This window comes from Sceloporus undulatus, chromosome 2 (assembly GCF_019175285.1).
Source record: "Sceloporus undulatus isolate JIND9_A2432 ecotype Alabama chromosome 2, SceUnd_v1.1, whole genome shotgun sequence".
NCBI classification, from domain to species: domain Eukaryota; kingdom Metazoa; phylum Chordata; class Lepidosauria; order Squamata; family Phrynosomatidae; genus Sceloporus; species Sceloporus undulatus.
The window spans coordinates 204,591,847-204,597,277 of record NC_056523.1 but is presented as its reverse complement, the minus strand read 5'-3'; the positions used below and the strand labels follow the sequence as shown (position 1 = coordinate 204,597,277).

The window sequence follows — 5,431 nt, the reverse complement described above, 5'->3', positions numbered from 1 at the left end:
TCCCTTATTAATGTAAAATGGTCACCATTCTTGCAGCTCTACTTCTTGACCAGCTTAAATATTTGTAAGCATTCCAGCCCAGCCAATTTGTGCCAAAGACTTTACAGCTGTATATAAAGCATAATAAATATTGCTTTTTTCAGTAGACTTTTCTCACATGCATTAGTTTATTGAGGATTGCTAACAGCAATATACTTTTTGTTTCTAATAAGAATACAATTATTTCTAACAAATAACAGAATATTTGCATTCTTTAAGGAAGAGAGGGGTAGCAGATTGTTCCACAGTTTTAAAGTCATGAGCTTAGCTTTAAGGAGAACACCCGGCAGCTTGAAGAAATAGAGAAAAAGATCAGACAGTAGCAACTGGTTATGGGGACTATGAAAAGGCAGCAGAATCAAGGATTTGAAAGTCTTGGAATGGCAGCTCCTTCATAAGTATTCCATTGCAGATAGCTGCTAGAATCTCCAGGCATCCAGTCACAACACAACTCCAGGTCACATACTGCTTGATAAAATGGAGTCTTTCTTCCAGTTTCTTGTGACAGCCATCCATAAAGAGCTCTTCTTCTCTGGCTGACTCAGATCACCATGACAATCCAAGGAAGTCTCTTTGCAACAACGGTCAGGGGCAAAAACATGCCACTTGAGATGGTTTGGAAGCAGCGCCATCCAATCAGTGTAATTGTGATTCCACAGCATTTCAACTGCTTATGGGTGGCATCCACAGATACTGTGCCCCTGTGGTCTGGATCAGTCCAGTTGTACTTGTGAAAGAAAGGGCCATCCTGTTTTTCAGTTGATACTCCACTTCAAGCAGAATATCTGGATTAAATGATTGAGAGAGCTTCCAAACAAAAGAGGACCAGAACAAGTACTTAAATCCCACGGAGATGGCGAGGACCTTTTAATGGGACACATGTTGCCAAACACAGGTGGGGAACAGCAAAGTGCACTAAGGCAAGTGTCAAAACAGCCTGAACAAGGAAGAATTTGTTTGGAAGAATTACTTGAGCTCTGGTAGGTGAAGATCACAAATGCACCACCAAACAAAAGAGCTACTGCAGCTCCCCAAAGCAAGACACCAAGGATTGTCAAAGCAAGTCTAGCAGACTCGGCTCCATAATTCAGTTACCTGCAATGACAAAGGCCTGCGGTCAGGATTAAATCGTTCCCCTTCATTTAAGAGCAGCTCTGCATAACACTTTGGTAAAAAAGGAAATCTCTCTTCAGAGTCTTCCCTGTTTTTATCCATGAAGGTGATATGCAAGCCCACCCCAGATCTTTTCTAATTAAAGAGAATAAAACTCTAATAGCTTCCCTAAGGAGACCTTCACCTCAAAGCTTATGGTGAATGCTAAGTAGACATTCATATGAAATTGAAAGCACTCATAGGAGAACTGTTTTTGGATTTATAGCAGTGATAGAGTTGGAAAAGACCTAAAGGGCCATCAAGGCCAGCCCCCTGTCGTGCGGAATGCACATCAAAGAATCCCACAGATGACCAGCTCCCAAAGCCCATAACCAGAAGACTACAACTTCTAGATTCTGAATCCAGTATGAGAAATGGCTATTCTGGGTGAGGGATTCTGGGAACCTGCAAACAAAGCTGTTGTGTGTACAGCAGGTCAGAGACAGCCTGCCATCTTTTGTTGGTTGTCACCTGCCTCCCTATGGATTGGTGGACCCATGACAACTGTGTGGATCAACAATCCTCCAAGCCCTGTCTTCCACTGCTCGCTTAGTTATATAACTCATACATACCTAAGACCTCCTTAATAGAATACATCCATCTAGTATGTACCCTTCTCTCCTTTCTACTTCCTACCACCGTTCCCAACATTATAGTTTTTTTTCTAGATGTGTCTTCCCTTCTCATGATAAGCCCAAAGTACAACAGCCTCAGTTTTGTCATCTTGTCTTACATAGAGATTTCTGGCTTGATCTGCTCTGAACCCATTGTTTGTCTTTTGGCTGTCCACAGAACACTCAGCACTCTTCTCCAGCACCACGTCTTGAATGAATTGATTTTCTTTCTATCTATTTCTTAACTGCCAGCTCTCACATCCATAAGGGTAACAGGAAATACAGTGGCTTGCATGATTCAAATTTTGCTCTGAGTTGTATATCTTTGTATTTTAGAATCATTTCTAGTTCTTCACCGGCTGCCTCCCCATTGTTAATCTTCTTCTGATTTCCTGGCAGTAGTCCCCATTCCTATCAATGTTTTGACCCAGGTATTGTGTTATGTAGTGCTACTGCCAAGGTTTACACAGGGTTTGGAGGTAGAGATCTTTCATATCACATCAGATATTTGATGGCAGCAGCAGCAAGAGACAAGATGGTGCCTACTTTCCAATTCATATATAAGGGAGACACTGACGGTGGATCTCACTAGAAAACACTGGTAAGAAGAACAAACACCACATCTGAGGGGGTACAAGGAGGATCTGTGCGGCAACACAATCACCAATGTCCCCACACTGTACACCCCTAGCATGTACAATCCAGGGCACTATCTCACTCATTCCTAATGGCTCTGCACCATCTACTACGTGAAGTCAATGAAATCCCCAAGATGCCATTGGTACTGAATCTAGAATCTTCCTAGGGCAAGCAGATGCTTTCCTCGGACCTGTGGTTCTTCTCCTTCGTGTCTCACTGTAGGATAGGGGCTGGATTTATTAGCTAGCTCTTCAATGGGTTTATTTCACTTACCCTTTGGAGTATCCTATGTTCTATACCAACCTGAAAAACTGGTGAGTCCCATCCTATTTGATGGGATTGCCAATTGTTCAGAAAAGGTGCTTCTTGGCTGGCCTGCCTTTGTGTTTTTGAACAGTAAACTTGCTGAGTAGAAGGTGAGGCTTTTTCGTAGCCTGGAGCTAATACAAAACTGTGCATCGGGTTACGAAATTAATTCAGTCCTTCCGCCATGTCCTGTTCGTTAACCCGAAAATTTTCGTAACACGAAACACTTTGTTCCCATTGTGAAATAAACTAATATGCGTTCTGATGACTCTCAGACTGAACCTGCAAGTCAAAACAAAGTTAGAATAGAGGGCCTATTAAGCTAAGTACCCGACAATACAATCAATCAAACAAAGTGTGCCTGAGTGCACTTAAAGAGCTTAAGAATAGGACTTGCATGTGTCCATTCTAAAGGTTTGTAAAGGATAAGAAAAAAGTTTTTGACTTATCTTGGGCTGGTCCTGGCATCTTCAAGTGAGGCATGAGGATGAGGGGAGGAGAGGGGCAGCCAAACCACACCAATTTAAACACCGACAACCATTCAAAAAACCAATTTAAAAAACCATTCAACCAATTTTACCAAATTCAACCAATGTTAACCAATTCAAACATATTTAACAAAGTTACCATTTTAACACAATTTTTTTTTTTAAATTTTGGTGTTGTGTTTTAAGGGTCATCAGCACGCTTGTGCCCTTCTTGGATGATGGTTCTCCCTCTTTTGGGTGAAGAGCGGGTCAAGGATGGTCTGCTTTTGCCGGCCTTAGCAGGTTTCTTAAAATGGCTAAGGCAGACATTAGCAAAATGGGCAATTGGCAGGGCTGGTGAAGCACCTTCTCAGGGTGGATGATTCTAACATAAAAGAAAGACACATTGTTAATTGCCGCCGCAAAATGTCTTTAAATTTCTGCCGCCGTTGGCAAAATGGCCCCCAGCCGCCTTCCTCCTCACTTGGGCCCCCCCTGTCACAATGGGCACGTCCTTGCATCCACTGCCGAGTGTTGCATGGCCGCCAAGGCCCTTGGAAGGTCCCTCTGTTGTCAGGTCCCTCACTGTGGCTTCCCTACAATGAGTGTCCTCCACGTCCTCGTTGTCCCGCAGTCATATGTCCCAGGGACCTCTGGCGATGGAGACAATAATCTAAGCCACCTCTTCTTGCACCTGGCTCAGCACCCTCGGCGGTCTGTGACCCTCGTCCAAGTAGGAGCATTCAGCCCACAGCTTCCTCCACGCAGAGTAAAAAAACAATCAGGTTTGCGGCTGGGTGATCTCTCTCAGGCCAAGTCCACACATCTTCCAAGCACACGACGATATGCAAATGCTTGGCTTCCAGAAACTCTCCTCGCGGGTCGCTGTGTGCTTCTACTCCTTCAATCAAAACACCGCTTGAAAGGTTGCTGTGTGTGTAGATCTTTTTGAAGTTGTCAATGACCTGCTGGTCCATGGGTTGCAGAGGTGAGTCGTGTTGGGCGCAGGAAACTGGACCACTTGATAAGGAGAACTCTGGCAAGGATGTCCCTTTTCCAGGTCCAGGCGGTGTTCGCAGGAGCATTTTCCAAGAGGAGTGAGGCACTTCAAGGGCAAATCCTCTTCCCTCCAGTACCGCTTGCACAGTTCGGGTGTTTGTTTAAACCGGGGCGAGACAACTTGTTGATCCACGTCCACTAAAAGGAAGGTCCTGTGACCCATTGCGCGGGTCACAAAATGTTTTGTTTGTGGAACGCCACATACCAAAGACTGGCAAAAAAACCTGTCCTTTGATTGTTGTGTGTGCCTTGTAAGGCCCTTGGATTTTCTTTCTGAGTTGGTAGACAACAGGGGTCCGTGATCTACAGTCTCCCGCTGGCTTCGCACACAACGCAAGTGTTAAGCGGTCCTTCATAAGCTTGTGCCTCTGGCAATCTCTCTACCCTCCTGGGTTATGTACAAAAAAAAAAAAGGTGCGGCGAGGCATCTCTTCCTCCACTTCCAAGAAGAGGCCCGTGCTTTCGTTCTGGCAATTTGAACACTTGCTGCAGGACTGAGCCTTCCTCCTCCATCATGGCCTTGAACTCATGACAAATGCTTCGGCGGCCTGGTGGTCTGCGCTGGACGTCATCGCCGTGACTGGACGACGAAGTGGATCCCGTGTCCTCCTTTTGAACCTTTCAAACAAGCCACGTGAAGCTTTGAATTCCGGGTGTGCTGGCTCCTGCCCTGTGAAGAAGTTCCTGTCGCCTCCTCTCGGCTGGCATAGGTCTTCAAAAATTGGTGGTGGCCTTCTCAAGATGACCGAGGTGGTCACAGTGTCCCCGACTCGCTCCTTTTCTTTAATCCAGAGGAGCAGCAGGCGCTCCATCTCCTCGTGCTTGGTGTCCTCTGCTTGGCAATCGTAGTCACGCCTGTCGCAGGAGCCACAACGCTTCTGATGGCCTCCTTGCTGCTTAGTACAGTGCCAATTGTCGAAGGGTTTCTTCCATACTCCTGGCAATGTCCACCAAGCCACGCCCCGCTCATGCTTGGCGATAGTTCCCTCTTGTCCTCCAAGGACAAGGGAGCCCTCTTCCTTTGTCACCGCCGCTTTTATCTGTGGCTTTCTTGGGAGCCAAGCTCAAGCTAAAAGGACAAAAGGCACATGCACTGAGCAAAAGCCACAATGGAACCACAACCACCCCCATGGTCCACTCCTGGCCCAATGGAGC

General features: G+C 45.8%; 1 pseudogene; it reads right to left on the bottom strand.

The window, feature by feature from the left end:
• Positions 1–335: 335 nt before the first annotated feature.
• On the bottom strand, positions 336–1,254 carry LOC121920532 (annotated as a pseudogene).
• Between the last annotated feature and the right edge of the window lie 4,177 nt (positions 1,255–5,431).